The 20,675-nt window shown below is 46.1% G+C and overlaps 1 long non-coding RNA gene across 3 annotated transcripts in view; it reads right to left on the bottom strand.

The window, feature by feature from the left end:
- LOC149126221 (uncharacterized) overlaps positions 1-12,508 on the bottom strand; it is a 35,236-nt gene extending 22,728 nt beyond the window's left edge. For 2 of the 3 annotated variants that reach the window (XR_016235679.1, XR_016235678.1), the window contains exons 1-2: positions 12,328-12,508; positions 3,190-3,341 (exon numbers count right to left, since the gene is read on the bottom strand). This is a non-coding gene — a long non-coding RNA (uncharacterized LOC149126221). Of the gene's footprint in view, positions 1-3,189; positions 3,342-9,379; positions 9,547-12,327 lie in introns of all 3 variants that reach the window. The other variant, XR_016235680.1, reaches the window with a different exon arrangement.
- Positions 12,509-20,675: the final 8,167 nt, after the last annotated feature.

The raw sequence follows: 20,675 nt of genomic DNA, 5'->3' as shown, positions 1-20,675 counted from the left end.
TAAAATTTAGGTAATTGATTAAGGAAGACTAAATGCTTGTAGTTTGAGCTCTAGGATGCTCTGGTTCCCTCTGAGTCTTTCCTGTAGGCCAAGGAAGTTCATCTTCCCTCTCCAGCAAGCCCACTGCTTGCACGTGGTGGACCCTTCCTAACTACCTCATCTGAGCCCAAACTGTCTAGACTCACAACCCTCTTAGATGTCTCACTTGATCTGAAATTGGAATCAGGTCCCATGATATTCTGGAAGTTCAAGTATACTACAAAATCTGAGCAGAAAAGATACACACGGACCCCCTCCCCATATAGTTATTTGCATCAGCAGCAATCTGGCAAATACCTACAGGAATGTATTCTGAGGAGCGGCACCAAGGCAGGAAGTATACACTTGCAGATTGAAATGAATTCAACTGATACAAGTGTATTTGTCCAAGAGTCTGGATTCATTAAGCTAGCTCAAGCAGCCATGAGCAGTTTCAGTTGTTTATTTGTTTAGTCAACTAAAATTTGTACTCCCAGATAGTTCCTTATGAATGAGATTGGGATGCCAGATGTTGGTTGATGAGGTGTGGTTGAGAGAATTCAGTGACTTGTGGGTTAGAGAGAGAAACATGATGGAAGCTGACCTATCATGAGTGAATAAGTGAAACATGGTCCTTCAAACCTTACCATGTGTCCAGAGAGAACCTTCGCAAACCCACTGCCTTGGCCAAAGCATCAAGAAACACATGGGGTGGGTGAGGATTGATGTTTCTGTGTAGCACCAAGGTTTCTATTTTCTAAAGGGTGGGCTGTTGGTGTTCTTAGCAAGCACCAATTCCTGGAGACCCAGAACAACACTGGTAAGCACTCTGGTAAGATTGAGAGCTTCTGGAGAGAGAAATAAGAAACAGGGTTTAGACCAAATCATCTCCCAGGGGATGCAGCGGAATCCTGAGTCTCCCCATGGTTACTACTTCCCAACAATGCATAGTGTCTTTGCTTCGGCTCTCACTTAGAGATGGAGTAAAGACTGCTGTGGTAGAAGAATTGAATGGAAGTTCCTCAGGCTTATGGCTCCCAGCAAATAGCAAAACAAAAATCTATGTTCTATCCCTGAGGACATAGCAGAGATAGGTTTCTTTACCAAAGCCTTGGAAGCTCTACATAAATCAGCCAGAGACACTTTCCATAGCTTCTGACTAAGGGTGCTCATTGATAAAGGAATTGGAGCCAGCGTGGTTATAGGCAACAGAACTGGTGGTGACACAGAAGACAGATGGGTTTGGGAGAAGGCTTGGCAGTGGATTATCATAAGGTTGTAGCATGGTTGCCATCACTATTCCAGAAGTTGTCTAGTTCCACTAAAATAAACTAGCTCAGCCCAATACTTTCTGTGCAGCCTAAATCTCAAAAACGCCTTTTGTCTCCATCTCAATAAGCAGAGAATGCCAGAAGAAATTTGTTTTTGCCTGGCTGGGCACTGGTACCTCGTCTCCATCTTGCTTCAGGACTTTTTGCCAAAAGGCTATCGACCATCCCTCTTTCCTGAAAGGTATCTCACTGGTCTACTACAGGAATAACATCATTATGATAGGACACAGGCAGCAGGAAATAGCAGGTGCTATGGGTGACTAGGTAAGATGCAAAAGGTATCAGACACATCCTGCAAAAATAAAGGCTACATCAATAATGTTTCCGAGAGGCCGTGGGGAGGGGGAGGTCTAAACCTGTCTTCTCAACAGACAACTAATAGTTGCAGCCTGCCGTCCCTAGGAAGAAAGCACGATACTGAGCGAAGCTCTCTGAAGCTAGGAAACAGATGCCACGTTTGGCAGTGCTGCTCCCCAACCCTGTGCCAGGTAACTTGAGAGGCTACTAGCCCTAGGAGGGCCCCAAAGTCTCCAACTGGAGGAGTCTGAGGCAGCTCGTCCGTCCACTTGAGCCTTATGACAGTGGACCCGGCGTGCCCCGAGTGTGTGTGGCAGGCGTGGTTGCTGTGTGGAGCCTCTGCCAGGCCCCACAGAGCAAGACAGCAGAGGCTTGAGGTTTTAGGAGCAAAGCCACAAGCTCTTGGCGAGAATGATTTTTCTTTTGAGAAGGGATTTCTACCGCACTCCGATGGCTGTTGAAAATCGGATCGTGGAATGCCAGGTGAACCTGAACTGTGAAGTGGGTTTATCTCATCCTCCCAGTCATGAATGCAGGTGGTCCCAGAAGTGCCCCCCTGCAGGCTGAGCAAATTCTGGAAGCATAAGGGAGTGCTGTGAGCCACCTGCCGCATCCTGACCCTTTCCTCATGCACACCGAGGCCTCACTGGTGGGGGGGGGGAACCCCTCCTGGTCAGATGACTGATAATGATCCATGAATATGTGACTTTGCACAATAGGTAGGTGTTGGCCAGAGAGAGCTGGGACATGCATTTGGTGGCGTGGTTGACACGCCAGTTAAGACACTGTGCCCCATATCAAACTGCCAGAGTTTGACTCCCAGTGTGGGCTCCTGAGGCCAGCTTCCTGCTGATGTGTACCTGGGGAGGTAGCAGGTGACGACTCAAATAGTTGAGTCTCTGCCACACACAGGGGAGACCTGGATTAAGTCCCTGCCTCCTGGCTTCAGTCTTGGCTGTTGTGGGCATTTGGGGAGTAAACCCGTGGATGGGAGTTCTGTCTGTCTCTACCTCTTGCATAAAAATATTTAAAAAGAGTTACACGCAACTCAGGAGTGGCCTTGCAAGATGGCAAAGGAGGGGCCGGCGCTATGGTGCAGTGGGCTAACACCCTGGCCTGAAGCGCCGGCATCCCATATGGGCACTGGTTCTAGTCCTGGCTGCTCCTCTTCCGATCCAGCTCCCTGCTGCAGCCTGGGAAAGCAGTAGAAAATGGCCCAAGTCCTTGGGCCCTTGCACCTATGTGGGAGACCCAAAAGAAGCTCCTGGCTCCTGGCTTCAGATCGGTGCAGCTCTGGCCATTGCGGCCAATTAGGGAGTGAACCATCGGATGGAAGACCTCTCTCTCTCTCTGCCTCTCTCTCTGTGTACTCTGACTTTCAAATAAATAAATAAATCTTTAAAAAAAAAAAAAGAAAAAGATGGCAAAGGAGGAAAATCTTTCCAGTATAACTGTGATTGATTCTTTTCCTTGTCTATTTTGCCTAGAAGGGCATTGTGTTGGTGGAAGCAGAACTGGAGTCCATGCTCCCAAGTGATAGTACCTGCTTCTCACTGCTGCGTGGGCTGGTGAGAGTCCTCTTTAGAACCGTGAGAGTTTGTTCATCTCCAGTCTGTCCATACATCAGCTGAAGCTCCTCTAGGCTGTGCTCTCCTGGACACTCATCTCAGGGGATGCCTTGTGATGGGGAAGTCGCTAGGTGATAGATAAGATCATAAGAATGTATTCAGATCTCAGTTTTTCCAAGAACCAGACCTAATGACATTCTCTTCCAAATATCTCAGTCAAAAGGCTCAGAACTTTCAGACAAGTTATGACATAGCGAATGCCCAGCACCACTCTGGGGCAGCCGTACAACAGGCTCTGACAGCACGTTCTTCCTGGACCTGTGCTGCTCACAAACACCACAAGTCCCGTTCTCTTTACAAAACAGAGTGTTCTCTGTTCTGTCTGCCTCTCAAGTTAAAAACAAAGATTAAAACGTTGCTGGCATGGACCCTGGGAGGTGGGGCAGGAGTGGGACGTGGGGGATGGTTCGAGTCATGGGGCCCCTGCCACCCATGTGGAAGACCTGGACTGAGTTCCTGGCTCCTGGCTTCAGCCTAAGCCAAGCCTTGGCCATTGTGAACATTTGAGGAGTGAACCAATAGATAAGACTCCCCTTTGGACTCTCAAATAAATCAAAGATAAACAAATAAATAAATAAATATTTTTGAAAAGGATGTGAAATTGGCTTGGAAAAAGTGACCCAAGCTGTACAGAATAGACCAGATCTGAGGAATTTACCAGCTATATTACACAAAGAACTTGAACAGAAAGGAAAAGATTTAGTACCCCTCAGGATGCGAAAGAGATAATTACTCGGGATATGATGTCACTACTTTAAATGTTTTTATTTCTTAATTCTGATTAAGGTGTTCTGGGTTTTTTCCTATAGCTAAATTTGCTTTTGTAATTTTTAAAGTATTGAGTAAACAGAACATTCTAAAGAAAATGGCCAGCAAGGAATATTTAACACGTTTTAGTAATTGCATCCTTGCAAACTGCAACTCTTCTGTTCTTGTCTTTGTCAAAGGTGTACCGAGATGACAGGAAGAGAGTGACCATTAAGGCCATTTCCAATGTTATTACATTCAAGAAAAGTAGAGATGTCTGGAATGAGGGACTTTAGGTGATAAAGCTTTCATGGGATTCTGGAAAATCATATTTTCTAAAACAATAAAACTCACATTTTTTTCAAAAAATATTATCATGTAACTAGGGGAAAAAAAAATCAACAACAGGGCCCGTGTTGTGGCACAGCAATTTAAGCCACCACCTGCAACTGGGGATCCCATTTCAGAACCCCAGTGCTAGCTGCTCTGCTTCCAATCCAGCTCCCTGCTGATGCGCCTGGGAGGGCAGTGGGGGATGGCTTGGGCCACTTCTCTCCACACAGGAAACCCCAGATGGCATTCTGGGCTGCAGCTTTAGCCTGGCCCCACCACAGCCATCACAGCTATTGGGGAGTGAACCAGTGGATTGAAGATCTCTCTCTCTCTCTCTCTCCCTCTCCCTCTTTCTCTGTAACTCTACCTTTCAAAGAAATAAATCTTTTTAAAAAAGAGGCCATCTTCACAAAGGTAGCTATTTTTTTAAAAAAAGAATCAACAACAAAGCATTAGTGCTAATTAAGAGTTTAGCAAAATTGCTCTGTGATCAATCTACTAAGATTCAATAATACATTTTTTTGGCCAGAAAGATATCCAAAAAGAATTTTAAAAACAAGACTGTAATAGCAACCCAATTATAAAGTGTCTAGGAATTCATCAAGATTTTGAAGTCCTCTGTGGAGAAACTGATGGATTTAGATGTGAAAAAACTGTGACAATATAGAACTGGCATCATGGTATAGCTGGTTCAGCAGCCATCTCTGATGCTGGCATCCTATATGGGTGCTGGTTCAAGTCCCTGCTGCTCCACTTCATTTTTTTAAAAAAATTATTTATTTGAAAAGTAGAGTTACAGAGAGGTGGAGAGAGAGAGAGAGAGAGAGAGAGAGAGAGGTTTTCCATCCACTGGTTGACTTCCCAACTGGCCACGATGGTCAGAGCTGGGCTGATCTGAAAGCCTGGAGCTTCTTCTCGGTCTCCCACACAGGTGCAGGGGCCCAAAGACTTGGGCCATCTTCTACTGCTTTCCAAGGCCATAGCAGAGAGCTAGATCGGAAGTGGAACAGCCATATATGGGGTTCCAGTCCTGCAGGCAGTGGCTTTACCTGCTAAGCCACAGCACCAGCCCCATGCTCCACTTCTGATCCAGCTCCTTGCTAATTATCCTGGGAAAAGCGTGGAAAGATGATGGCCCAAGTATTTGGTCTCCTGCCACCCATGTGGCCAGCCCTGGCTATTGCAGCCATCTGGGGAGTGAACCAGTGAATGGAAAGTCTCTTTCTCTCTACTTCTGCCTGACTTCCTCTCTCTGTGTAACTCTGACTTTTTTTTTTTTTTTTTTTTTTTTTTTTTTTTTTTTTTTTGACAGGCAGAGTGGACAGTGAGAGAGAGAGACAGAGAGAAAGGTCTTCCTTTGCCGTTGGTTCACCCTCCAATGGCCGCCGCGGCCGGCGCGCTGCGGCCGGCGCACCGCGCTGATCCGATGGCAGGAGCCAGGAGCCAGGTGCTTTTCCTGGTCTCCATGGGGTGCAGGGCCCAAGCACCTGGGCCATCCTCCACTGCACTCCCTAGCCACAGCAGAGGGCTGGCCTGGAAGAGGGGCAACCGGGACAGAATCCGGCGCCCCGACCGGGACTAGAACCCGGTGTGCCGGCGCCGCTAGGCGGAGGATTAGCCTAGTGAGCCGCGGCGCCGGCCCTCTCTCTGTAACTCTGACTTTCAAATAAAGAAATCTTTAAAAGAGAGAGAAAATATACCGAGGTCTCAGACAGATGACTTAATAGCTTAAGCATGTCAATGTATATACATTGATCTTTGACTTCAACGCAATAATCATAGCCAGAAGTCACATTTAAAAACAAAAACTTTAAATGTTAAGTGATTTGTAATTGTAAATTTTATAGGGTACAGTGTGACATTTCAATATCTGTTAAACAATGTATAATGATCAGATCAAGGCAATTGGCATAACTATAACCTAAGGCATTTGTTATTTTTGTTTTGTGTTGGGAACATTCAAAGGAAATTAAACATTTGAAGAATTCAAATTTCTATTTCCATATAAAGAATAAACCTCCTAAACCCATCTTGAAAATAGCTGAAATTTTTCACACTTGATAATGAAGCATACCATAAAGATATAGTAATTTTCTTAAGATTTATTTTATTTATTTGAAAGACAGAGTTATAAAGAGAGGTAGAGACACACAGAGAGAGAGAGAGAGAGGTCTTCCATCCACTGGTTTACTCTTCAAATGGCCACAATGGCCGGAGCTGAGTCCATTCGAAGTAAGGAGCCAGAAGCCTCCTCTGGGTCTCCCACATGGATGCAGGGTCCCAAAGACTTGGGCCATCCTCTGCTACTTTCCCAGGTGCACCAGGGAGCTGGATTGGAAGTGGACTCGAACTAGCACCATATGGGATGCTAGTAATTTTTTTTTTTTTTTTTGACAGGCAGAGAGAGAGAGAGACAGAGAGAAATGTCTTCCCTCCGTTGGTTCCCCCCCAAATGGCTGCTTCGGCCTGTGCGTTGCACCGATCTGAAGCCAGGGACCAGGTGCCTCCTCCTGGTCTCCCATGCAGGTGCAGAGCCCAAGCACCTGGGCCATCCTCCACTGCCCTCCTGGGCCACAACAGAGAGCTGGATTGGAAGAGGAGCAACCGGGACAGAATCCAGCACCCCCAACCAGGACTAGAACCTGGGGTGCCAGCATCGCAGGCAGAGGATTAGCCTAGTGAGCCACAGTGCCGGCCAGAGTAATTTTTTTAAAAAAGATTTTACATACTTATTCAAGGGGCAGAGTTACAGAAAGAGAGAGGGAGAGTGAGGGAGAGACAGAGAGAAAGGTCTTCCATTTGGTTCACTCCCCAAATGGTTGCAATGGGCCGATCTGAAGCCAGGAGCCAGGAGCTTCTTAAGGGTTGCCCAGGGGACCGAGTACTTGGGCCATCTTCCACTGCTTTCCTAGGCCATAAGCAAAGAGCTGGATCAGAAGAGGAGCAGCCAGGATATGAACTGGGGCCCATATGGGATGCTGGTGCTGCAGGCAGAGACTTAACACACTACGACACACCGCTGGTCCCCTGATGGAATATCATACACATCTACACAAAAGAACTTAATATATGATAATGGTAGCACTGTAAACCAACAGAGAGAGGACAGAATTTTTAGTAGTTGGTCATGGGAATACTGGCTCACTCTAGAGAGAAAGAGGGGCCTGATGTGATCTCAACAGTCTTCAGGAAAGCCACACAGGAGAGCTCAGAAGAGAGCAGTGTGACAATGGAAACAAAGGGGAGGGGACACAAACAATCAGGTGACCACTAGCCAACTGAAAAAGGCAAGGATACTGATATTCTGCTCAGCTTTCCAGAAGGAACCATTTTTGTCAAGTCCTTCAGATTTTAGCCCAGAGAGACTAAGTATAGATTTCTAACCTCCAGGACTGTAAGATGAAACACTGGTGTTGTTTTCAGCCATTGGGTTTGTGATCATGTGTTACAGTAACAACAGGAAACTAATACATGCTGAGTTTATGCAAGAGTTACCAGCAATGTAGTAAATATGTATGTAGCAACATATAGTAATCTTAAATTTTTTCCATGTTAAAAAATAGTTAAAATGACATCATGCACACACATGAGTTAGAAGACTCAATATTAAGATGTCCTTCTGTCCAAATTGATATAGAGTTTCAAGGCAATCTCAACCACAGTATCAGCAGGCTTTATTATAGAAATCGACAAGTTCATTTTAAAATTTTAGTGAGGGGCAAGCATCTATCACATCAAGATAATATGTCTCACATCAGAGTGGCTGGATTTGAGTCCTGATTCCACTCTTGATTCCAGCTGCCTGCTAATTCCCACCCTGGGGGGTCGGAAGGAATTGCTCAAGTACTTGGATCACTTTCACTTACATGGGAGACCCAGATTGAATTCCTAGCTCCTGGCTTCAGTCTGGCCCAGCCCTAACTGTTGCAGATTTTTGGGGGAAAGAACCAAGCCATGAGAAATCCCTCTTTCAAATAAATAAAAATTAAAAAAAATAAAATTTATGTGGAAATACAAGGTAATAGAATAGCTAAAACAATTTAGAAAGAGAATAAACTCAGAAAACATATAAGTTGACTTCAAGACTTACTATAAAGCTAAAGTAATCAATATAGACAAATAGGGTATTGTGGTACAGTGGGTTAGGCAGCTGGCACACTATATGGGTGGCATCCTATATGGGTGCCAGTTCAAGTCCCAGGTACTCCACTTACAATCCAATTCCTTGCTAATGTGCCTGGAGAGGGCAGTGGAGGATGACAGCCCTGGTACTTGGGCCCCAGATACCCATGTGGGAGACATAGATGGGGTTTCTTGCTTGTGTCTTTAGCCCAGCCCAGCCCAGCCCTAGTTGTTGGGAGTATTTAAGGAAACTAACTCCTCTGCAGGAAAAATATTTTTTTTCTCTTTATTACAAAAAAAGGTTTCAGGGCAGGCACTGTGGTATAGCAGGTAAAGTTGCCACCTGCAATGCTGACATCCCATACAGGTGCAGGTTCATGTCCAGGCTGTTCTACTTCCAATCCAGCTCCCTTCTAATGCATTGCCTGGGAAAAGCAGTGGGAGATGGCCCAAGTGCTTGGTCCCATGCTATCCATGTGGGAGACCCAGAAGGATCTCCTGGCCCCTGGCCCCTGGCTCCTGGCCCTTGTGGCCATCTCAGGAGTGAACCAGAGGATGGAAGGATGGAAGATCTTTCTCTGTCTCTCCCTTTCTCACTGTAACTCTGACTTTCCAATAAATAAAGAAATCTTTAAAAACATACTAACTCAGAAGTGATGAATTCTAAACATTTATCATATAAAAAAGTTTCCTAGGTCAACAAGATACAATTTTTGTCTCAATTTAACAAGCAGCATTTCTGAGATGTGTATGAAACAGATGCAATCATTCCAAGGGGAGGAGGCTCATTACATTTGGCACTTTTGGAGACTGATTTCTGGCTTGTATGTGCCACGTCTCTGAAAATCCTGTTAGAAACCCCGCTAGCAGCAAAACACTGCAATTCAATCAGGGCATAATTACCTCGATGTTTATAATGCTCCATCAGACCCTCTGCGTCGGCCCATTGCACAGATGTTTAAGTACCTTCAAGCTGTGTTTTCATATGTACAGCTTAGAAGTCTTAGCTGTGGTTTCCCTTTAAATAAAGCCAACAGTAACCAGTAGATACGTTCAGCAGAGAGGTTTCCCTATGTAAGAAATCATTTATTCTTAGTTTATTGTGGAGAAATGGGGGGGGGGGTAGAAAATAATTAAAAGTGTGTGCTTCCTTATAGCATGCTATCTCCACTAACTGAACTTCTAACCTGACATAAATACGTTGCATACTGTAACCTGTTTCTTCTGATTATTAACCTTGAGCGTGGCAACCCATAAATCATCCCCGAAACAGCTGGCGCTCAGCATTGCCCCAAAGGTACATGATTACGATCGTTTTATATATATCTTGGTATGCAGACATGAAAAATTCATTGAAGAGGTTGGTATTGTAAGACTTATTGTAATGAATTTTCTCAAAAACATAGATCATGCTTAAAATAGGTGTCTGCTTATTATAATGCAGCCATTTATATCTTCTTGAATTACCTTGCCCATAGCTCAGCCATTTTCTTAAAGTCAAACATGATGATACCTAAACAGATTTACTGCAGTCACTTTGCACTGCTTAAAAGTACCAGTTTGCTTTTTTCCTCCCTTTTGTGTTATTGCCTACAGAATCAAGGGCACATTTCTTTTAAGGAGACCCTTTGGAAAGATGTATCTTACAGGTATCCACATGTACTTGGGTTTGCCAGCCATGAACCCACAGAGGAACCCCCAAAGGTGGTATGCTTCTCCTATGTCACTAGTCCTTACAAAGAATAGTTCATTCTATCAATATTCATTAGAATAATAAAAAGGTTAGGGCCGGGCATTGTGATGCATTGAGTTATACTTCCTCTTGGGTTGCCCATGCTGCATATGAGAGAGCCTGGGATCCAGTCCTGCCTCTGTTTCCAGTCTTCCAATTAAGCTTCCTACTAAGGCATCTGGAAGGCAGTAGATGACAGCCTATGGACTTGGGTTCTTTCTTCCCACTTGAGAGACCCAGATGGAATTCCTGGCTCCTGGTTTCTACTTGGCACAGTTCTGGCTGTCGCGGGAATTTGGGGAGTGAATCAGAAGATGGAAGATTTCTGTGTGTGTGTGTGTGTGTGTCTCCTTCACTGTCACTCTGTCTTTTGAATAAATAAATAAATAAATAAATAAATCTTGAAAAAAAGTAACAAAACGTTAGATCCAAGAGTGCATGCAAGCATCACTATGGGCTTCATGGTGCAGATGGAGCAGCTCTGAGGAGGTGATGGCTTTCACAAGGTCCCACATCTGGAAAGAAGGAGGTCCCAGTTTTGGACCTGTGTTTTAGGTTTGTAACAAGAACAAAATAATTGCTTGAAGAGGGCTCAGCAGGTGAGGGTGGGACTAAAGGTTTGATGCTTGTGAATTCCCTGAATCCTCTCTGCAGGTTTAGGAAACAGGTGCCAGCATCACCCATCCCACTGTTGCACCAAAGGAAACAAGTCCAGGGAGGTGTCCCGGGCACACAACTAGGAATGGGCTGAGTGGGACTCAACCGGACTCCAGGCCCCAAGCACAGCATCACGCTGCCTTTTAGCTCCTGTGGTATTTCTGACCCTTTCCTGTTCTGGTGTGGCTGTCCAGACTTGATAGGGACAGTGACTACATCAATTCACAAAAGATTCAGTTTATCAGTCCCTGAGCACTGCCATAGCAAAGCATCACACACTGGGTGTCTCACACAGTGGAGGTGCACTTTCTTAGGGTTGTGAGGGCTGGGAGACCAAGATGAGGATGCCAGCTGGGTTGGCTCCTTGTAAAACCAATCATTTGTTTACTTATTTACTTTCATTTTATTTGAGAGGGAGAGAGGGGGAGAGAGAGAGAGAGAGAGAGAGAGATTGATTTTCCATCTGCTGGTTCACTTGCCAAATGCGCACAATTGCCAGGAAAAAGCCAGGAGCCAGGGACTCCATCCAGGTCTCCCACGTGGGTGCAGGGGCCCAAGCACTTGGGCCTTTGTCTCCTGCCTCTCAGGACATGTGAGGAAGCCAGATCAGAAGCTGAGGATCTTGGCCTTGCACCAGGTCGGAGGGGTTCCTGGTAGGCCTCTCTCCTGGGCTTGCCCCTGAGTCCTTGAGTCTGTGAACTCCTCTCCTTGTGCGGACGCCAGTCGCCAGTCCTGCTGGGCTGGGACCCAGCCTCACTGCCTTACTTTAGAGTAATCCTCTCCCTCCAGGCCCTGTCTTCAAATACAGGCCTATCACGAGGCACTGGGGGTTAGGGCTTCACTGTAAGCATTTGGGAAGGACACAATTCAGCCCCTAAGACACGACAGGCCCTTGTTTCCTAGTGGAACACCTGCACTTGAGCACTTCCAATGACAACCCAACGGGCCCAGCCCCTGATGGCACAGAAACCTTCCCACTTCACCAAGTGCGAGCTCTGAAACCTTTGTCACCGAGCTCTCTTCAATGGAGCTTTGGAGAAGCAGACGGGCTGTTCGCGGCCGAGGACCTGGCGCCCACCGGATCGCCCCCTTGCCCCGCCACAGCTTGAATCTGCTCCGTCACCCAGAGGGCGTCCTGCCCTGTGCCACCCTGGCCCTCACCGCTGAGCTTCTCCGCATTTGCGCGGTGGCGCATGCGTGCAGCTGGGGCTTCGTAAGGAAGGCAGAACTCCAGACTGGCCCGAAGGCGGGCAGTTTTTGCAGAAAGGCCTTTTCCCTTCCAGCGCCGCTTCCTCCCAGTAAGGAGGGAAAGCCGAGGGCAACTCTCCAGGGCCTACTCTGTTTTGTTTTGATTTGATTTTCAGACCAGGGCGAGTAGGAACAGGAGCCGGGCCCTGGGCGTGCTGGGGCGGAGGGAGTGGCCACCGCAGGCCTGTCTGCCATCTGGCAGGGGCGGGCATACCTTGGGCGTCCAGGAACCTGCGTGGCTTGGCAGGGACGCCGTGCAGGTCGTGTGGCCGGCTTCCAGCAGCCAGACAGGAGGCCAGGATTCGCTTCTGTCTTGGAGCTTTGTTGGGGACTGGGGCCAGGGTCCTCCAGGTCTAGTAGATCGCTCTGCATTCCTATCTGACTGTGTGTGTGTGTGTGTGTGTGTGTCTCCATGAATGAGGGAACTAATTCACCCCACCCCCCTAAGAACACACACTCCCACCCGCTCGGGACGGATACAATGGGGGACAGCCTTCCCCGTGGTACTGCCACCACGCAGGCACAGCATACACAATAGCCGACATTGTGAGAGGGGTGCTAGGTGCCAGGCTGCTGAGGACGACCACGGCGTGATGTCATTGCTCGGCGGAACAGGCAGACGCAGGTCGCCTCCCCCCAACTCAGAGCTGTATCTCTGCTTTCATTTCTCCCTCCCTTCCCAGAAAGGGGGTCAGGGACACTTTGAGAACCAGAGGGAATTTGGAGGCTGTCTCTCCAGAAAAACACCTGCACATAACATGGCGCACCCAAGTTCCTTGGGGCCAGCCTGGGCTCCCTTCCCACAATGCCCATTCCTAGGTCCAGGGCATGAAGATGATTTTAAAGCAGGATCGTCCAATGTGCAGGCCACCAGCCACGATGGGGTCATGAAATAGTTTTAAAGGGCATGACTGTTTATTTATTTTTAATGAAATAGAACATCACATGTCTGCATGCATTAGAGGAAGTGAGAATAGATTGTATTTTCTGAAAGTTTAAAAACAGCTCCTGAGACAGGCATTTGGCACCGAGGTTTAGGTACCAGTTAAGGATGCCCACCCACCAAACTGGAGTGCCTGGTTTGAGTCCCAGTTTCCCTGCAGATTCTGGCTTCTTGCATGTGCACCCTGGGAGGCAGTGGTATAGGCCCAAGTATTTGGGCTCCTGACACCCACATGGGAGACCTAGATTGAGTTTGTGGCTCTTGGCTTTGGCCTGGTTCAGCCTTAGCTGTTGCAGGCATTTGGGGACTAAACTAGAAGATAGAAGGTCTCTTTGTCTCTCTGCCTTTCAAATAAAAAATTAAAAAATAACTTTGTGCATGAGGCCCCACTGGTAGTTGTCTTCTCTAGGGTTTGAGAGCCAGCTTTCTAGAAGCTTCCACCCACCCCTTGGCTCCCTCCTCATGGCTCAAGTTTGCACTGCTTTGTCAGCTGAGAATTGTCTGTGTCTCTGGACTGGCATAAGCCTCATCATTACAGAGTGTTCCTTCCGGATTCTAGCACCCCGGCCACTCCCTCAATGCTTTAGACCAACCTCCGTGCCTTCCTCTGAACTCATCAAAGGATGACGACAATGCTGATGGTTTTAAAGTTCTAGTTTACTGAGTGCCATCTTAATGCCAGATGCCAAGGACTTTGCATAGTCTCTAGTTCTAATCCTCAAGTCACACTGTAAGGCATAACTGTTACTGTTTCAATTCATTATCATTTCCCAACTTACAAAGGAGGAGGTGAGGTTCAGAAAAGCACCTGCACTGCTGCTGCACAGGCACCCTGCGTGGCAGGTGTTCCCTGGGGGGTAGAAGGACTGAACTGTGTGATTTAGACTCCAGAGATCTGCCTGCAAGATCTACCTAGGTCACTTGCTAAACGAGCATCACTGAATCTCAGTTTCATTAGGATCTAAATTCACAGCTCACTCGTCTATTGGGAAGTTGTAAGCCTCAGCGGAGACAGTGCATGCGCAATGCTCTGAAATCTGCAGAGCACAGGCAGATACACGGTATTTTCATGAACTATCTCGGCAACATGCTAAGGCCCTAAGAGCAAGGGCCCTGACTATGCGCTTCCGTTCACCCTACTTCCTAACTCACCCTCCCACTGCACATTCAGTATTTGCCAATCGATTGCTGCCTGAGGACAAGGATAATGTCTATCTAGTCTTCCCTTTGTCTAGCATGAAGAGCTTTGGTTTAAAAAAAAGTCCTTAATTAATATAGGAAAAGACCCCATGATACCTGTCCCTAAGAGACTTAATGTAGGGAGGCTCAAAGGGAAAAAAATGACTGCATTTAATCTCTGAAGCGTGAATGTCCAAGTAAATGGGCTCCTGGCCACTGGCAGCAGAGATGCCATCCTCAGGTGACTGATTGCTGTCACCACATTTTGGTCACAGTGGCATCATTAGAAAAGTGGCATATTGAGTGTGCCAATGCAGGAGAGATTGATGGGACTAAATGAAGTTTCTAAACTTTTAAAAATAATTTGGAAAACTAAATGGTCTCTCCTTCATGCAACACAAGTGGAAAGCTATTCCTGCTGCGGGTGAGATGATCAGGGCAGGAAGCTAACGTTACAGGGAGCCCAATACAACTGCCCAACTCACAGGCCTCTCCTGCAGTCTCTGGGCTCAGTAGCTTCTTATTTAATTATTCAACGCAAGTAGCCACAACTGCCAATCTACTGGCTGGGATCATGTGTACCTGGAACAGCTAGGAAAACAGCAAGTCTCCCCCACTCTCCAGGTTCTGGTGGATTTCAGTGTCTCCTGGAGAGCAGGGAGAGGCATGAGGCTCTGCATCATCTCTGAGAACAAACGTGCCCCACCAGCATGCATTTTAAATCTGTGGGCACGCATCCAGCGGCACAGTGTCACAAGCAAACTGTCGTCCTCACGCTCAGCTCCTTTCTGCCTGAATGCTGGACCTACTGCAGAAATAAAGCCGTCCACTACTTTGAGTAAGCCAGATTTCTGAGAAGCATGTTGGAAACACATCAGCTGGAAACGAGTGCTTGGCCATTTAGTCACCTGGGCTCTAAAGGAGAAATCAGTGATTTTTAAAAGTTGCTTTTCTGCTTGCGTGCATTTTATACCTAGGAGGTGGTCTCCGAGTCCCTTCCCACCTTTGACAGGACACTGCTGTCTCGCTCATTTGACCTGCCCCCAAATCACACTCAACAACAACACAAATACAGAAAGCTTTCATTTTCTTAACATAAACCATATTTAGGCCTTGGCAGTCACTATGCCCGGCAGGAAGATTTCAATGGTAATAGACGATTGATACCCAACCACTCCTCACCAAAAGGCAGCTTTTTGGTGGAAATGTAAAACAGCATCTTCAGCTTTTGTGGTGCTGCCCTCCCATACCAGGTACTGTGATGGCCAAAGGAATTCTTCCCTTCAAGTGGGCTGGGAGCCAGGCCAAGCACCTCGTTACTGAGTGGCCGTGACCATGGTCCTCCCTCTATTTTATCTTTCAGAACACACAGGTCCTTTTACAAAAGGAGACTTCAAAGAAAAGGAGGGTTGGAGGCTATTGGAACTTTCCATTTTGGAAAGGAACAGGGGGAAAGGGAGGTTTTTAAATGCTTTTAGGTAACCCTCCAGGCTGTTCTGTGTGGGCCCAGCTGCTCCCCAGAAGCTACCAGGGCTGGAGGAGCAGAGCCGGGAGCAGAGAAGCAGGTCTGCTTCACCTGGGGAAGCACAATGCCTTCGCAGTCGGGCACAATGGCTGCTTCTCAATTTCTAGGAACTCTGACAATAAAGACGGAAAGGACCATGGAGTTGCCTCACAGGGTCCCCTGAGCCTAGCAGGGAACGTTAGCTCTGCAGCTACTGATATGCAAATCCGTTGTGAGAGCCACAATAGCCCAGGAAAGCCCTGTGGGTGGGGATTGAGGCAGCAGCTCGGTTCTGCTGGGGCTAGTTGCCATCACTGCAGGAACCAGAGGTTCCCGACCTTGTCATCTCAACTTCTGCAAGGTGGTGCTGCCTTTCAGAGCCATTTAGACACAACGTAGCCATGGATGAATGGGTAATGTTTCCTGTCCAGAAATCCCAGGGAACAGCATTCAACAATTTGCAAAATATTCAGTTCGTCAGCTGCACAGGTTGTATCATCCCATCAGCGTGGATGTCAAGCACACTTGTAATTGCTTAAACACATCTTATTTTTCACCACTTTTGTCTTGCAGCATAAGATTCTGGAAACTTCTGCTTTGTTCTTCAGACTGTACCATCAATTACTAAATAACTATTTTAGGTTCCAAGAGCATAGGCCTGAATTAACATTAATGTCAGGTTTATGCTTAAGACAGACGGTCCTCAGCCAGCCACCCCTTCCACTGGAGAAGTCTGTATTCCAGTTCTGGCCACCAAATTCTTCTTATTTCTTGTTCTTGGGCAAATGGCCCAGACTTACTAAAGGGTAGGCAACTCTGACCTCACCTCTTGGGGTATGGTATGGATCAACTCACAAGTAAGTGCCTGTTAACAAATGAAAATGTTAAATTCTAAAAAAGCTTCTTGACTCCTAAGGAAGCATGGTGAAACACGTTGAACAGTATTCTAAAATGTCATGTATTCTCTCCAAAACTATGTAATGTGCACCCTGCTTAGGTTTCAGTCATCCAGCCTACATCCAGGTTGAAGTCTCTTGAACTGTGGTTAATAATTATGAGATGGTTTGAGTTGCAAAGAATGTGAAGCCACTGCCATCCTTGGCTCTCATCACATAAAGGAGTTGAGTTTTTCTCATTTGTAATTTTAAAAATGAGTTTTCAAACTGCAGAGACAACAAAGGGACAATAAGGAAGACACCTTAAGTGGTTAAGACCAACGTTTTTGCTTATTGCTTCTATTTATTGTATGTTGGAAATATTACTTGCTGCTCTGTAGTTACAGCTCAGAATTCACCATGGCAGATTTATCTCTAGGCCAGTAAAGACTGTGTGAGAAAGAAAGGCACACAGGAAGGAACCTGCTCTGGGGAGGTACCACAACACTTACATGGCATGCTTATAAACCTATGGGTACAGAATTCTGCCATCTTTGTTCAAGTGTTGAAAATTTCAGTCTGCTTAGGAGCCAAGTTATTAGTAAATCATTGTGACCATAAAGATGTCAGATGTCAAGAATATTTGGGGGCTGGTGCTGTGGTGTATCGGATAAAGCCGCCCCCTGCCATGCCAACATCCCATATGGGCGCTGGTTTGAGTCCCGGCTGCTCCACTTCTAATCTAGCTCTCTGCTATGGCCTGGGAAAGCAGTAGAAGATGGCCCAAGTCCTTGGGCCCCTGCACCCATGTGGGAGACCTTGAAGAAACTCCTGGCTCCTGGCTTTGGATCGGCACAGTTCCAGCTGTTGTGGCCAAGTGGGGAGTGAACCAGTGGATGGAAGACCTCTCTCTCTCTCTGCCTCTCCTTCTTTCTCTGTGTGACTCTTTCAAATAAATAAATAAAAAATATTTGAAATTGAACTACTTCAGTCTTCCAATTTAAGTCACATGATCAATATTTGATTATGATCCAAAATAGCATTTATGGATCAACAGAACCATTAGGAGGATACAGCTATGTTGTGACATATAAAACAACTTAAATAGCCCTAAATACTTCAGAAATGACCATCTTGTCACTTACCAGAACTCTCCAAGTTGGATGTATCCCCTACCAAAAAATTCAATGACGAAATGCTCTTCACTGAAGGAGTCTTACATTAGATGAAATATGCCGGAAAGTAATTTATGCATCTATTTTGTCAAATAGTTTATTTTACTAGAAGATGTCTATAAAACTGTAGTAAATCTTACCTGTGCTCAGATACATAAAATTGCTCATGAGAGTGCCATGTTGAATGAATAAAATCTATTCTAACTTTAAGTGCTTGTTAGTAGAAGTCATTTACACTGTTTTGCTTCCTAATTTAAATTTATTAATGGCTCTAGAGACCAAGATGTTTATTGCACACACATTTCTTTTTTATTTATTTATTTTTTTGGACAGGCAGAGTGGATAGTGAGAGAGAGAGACAGAGAGAAAGGTCTTCCTTTTGCTGTTGGTTCACCCTCCAATGGCCGCCGAGGCCGGCGCACCGCACTGATCTGAAGGCAGGAGCCAGGTACTTATCCTGGTCTCCCATGGGGTGCAGGGCCCAAGTACTTGGGCCATCCTCCACTGCACTCTCTGGCCACAGCAGAGAGCTGGCCTGGAAGAGGGGCAACCGGGACAGAATCCGGCGCCCCAACCGGGACTAGAACCCGGTGTGCTGGCGCCACAAGGTGGAGGATTAGCCTAGTGAGCTGTGGCGCTGGCCCATTGCACACACATTTCAACAATGTTAATAAATTCTCACCTACTGTGTTTGAAATAATTCCTGAAAACTCTTCCCAAAGATGATCAAGTAATTTTCCTTGAACTGGAAAGGAAAATTTTTAACAGAACATGAAGAAAAAAATTTGTTTCTAGTATCTTTTTTCCTCAAAATATTAACTACACATTCCTATTTGTTTAAAAAAGTATGCTGAACATTCTCTACCTGTTGGCTCTACCTTTCAGTAGTTTTCAATAGAAAAATCCTAAAGAATTAGTTTACATTATGCACTGAAGCATTAATTTGGAGGCTCTCTATATCCCAAATTCATCCACTGCTTTCTAGCTCCATTATGTCCCACTATCTTAATCCAAGTTACAGCAGACTCCCAACTGCAAGCCCTGATTCCTCTTTGAAACTTATCTCCACTTTATTTGAAAGAGAAAAGAGGCAGAGACAGAAAGACTTCTTCCATCTACTGGTTCACACACACACACACACACACACACCCCAGGCTTGCAGCCGTAGAAGCTGGACCAGGCAAAAACAGGGGCCAGGAACTCCATTTGGGTCTTTCACATGGTGGCAGAAACTCAAGTGCTTGAGCCATCATGTGCTGCCTCTCAGGGTGTGCACTAGCAGGAAACTTGATCACAAGTGGTGGCAGGGCTTGAACCAGGTACTCTGAAATGGATGCAGGCATCCCAAGTGGCATCTAACTGCACCAAAGGCCACCATCTAAACTGCACTAGCTCTAAAAGCCACGCCTGCATAAAATCTTCCAAGGACTTTCCAGAATGTCTGGAATGAAATCCAAACCCTCCACCAGGACCACCCAGGCCCTGTCTCCTAACTCTTTGAGACAGATGGGCTGGCTGCCCACCCATCCTTATTCCAAACTCCTTCTTCACGCAAGATCTTTGCATGTGCTGTCGCCTTTGTATGGAGCATTTTTCCCATCACTCAACTGTGAGCTGTGCTGCCACCTCCATAGAACTCCTTCCCAGCCACTCTCATTTCATTTATTCCTTGCTCTGCAAGCATTCTATTTAGAACTCATCATCCATCTCTTCCTACTAAAATGGAAGCTCATGACAGCAGGGGCTAGTCTGGATTTTTGTTTGCTTTTCTATATTCCCAGCACTCACCCAATTTGTGTTGGGGAATGCATATTACATCAGCAAAGAGGTCAAGAACATGAACTGTGGCGTTAGATGGACCTGGGTTCAAGTGGCCGGGTTGCAACTGACGAGCTCTCTGATTCGGTTTCTTTGTAAAACAGAAATGCTTCTAAGGCAAGATAAATTCAAACCTAAATGAGGTATGGTTAGCCAGAGCTCATGTTGTTCTAGGCTCGAATTCAATAGGCTTTGATTCCCTACTACAAACTCAAGACTTGTTATGGAAGGGTAAGAGAGAAAAAAGAAAATGTACTAACACTAAACATTTCAGATCATCCTAATACAACAGCCCTCCCCTTACCTGGGGCTTCGCTCTCCATGTATTGTTTGTCTTCAGAGGTGGGTGTCTGGCATAGCAGTTAACAACTGCTTGGGACACCCATATCCCATAGTAAGTAGAGTGTCAGAGTTTGGGCTTGGCTCTGGATTCCAGCTTCCTGTGAATGTGTGCTCAGGGAGGCAGCAAATGATGGCTTAAGTTGTTGGGTCCCTGCCACCCACATGTGAAGCTCCCAGCTTCAACTTGGCCCAGTCTTGGGCATTGTGGGTATCTGGGGAATGAAACAGCACGGGGAGCTCTATCTTTGTGTCTCAAATAGAGTAAAAAATTCTTTGTCTTAACTCTATCAAGAGATCACTTTACATAAAATTGAGTATATTGTTGTAATTGTTCTATTTTATTATGAGTTACTGCTGTCAATTCTTACTGTGCCTTAAACTTTACTACAGGTATGTATAAGGGAAAACTGTAGATTATATAGTTTATTACTCTCTGAGCCTTTAGGCATCTACTAGGGATCTTGGAACTATCTCCTACAGGTAAAAGGGATAGGGGGAGGTCTACTGGGTAATTTTTCTTCTCCAAACCCAGGAGCTCAGGGTTTTGATAGCTCTGAAGTCAGACCACGTGAGTTCCAACCTTGCTCCCGCACCTATGGTTTCATAACTGTTACTTATGCTCCCCACGACTCAGCGTCCTCACGAAGCGCACAACCCACAGTGTTAGTATCGGACTGCACTGAAAATCTTTTTTTGGTAGACTAAAGATCTATTACCAAGAAATAG

Source organism: Oryctolagus cuniculus, chromosome 6 (assembly GCF_051225735.1).
Source record: "Oryctolagus cuniculus isolate XC-2025 breed Fujian yellow rabbit chromosome 6, ASM5122573v1, whole genome shotgun sequence".
Lineage (NCBI taxonomy): Eukaryota > Metazoa > Chordata > Mammalia > Lagomorpha > Leporidae > Oryctolagus > Oryctolagus cuniculus.
The sequence above is the reverse complement of the archived record's forward strand: the minus strand, read 5'-3'. Positions and strand labels throughout refer to the sequence as shown.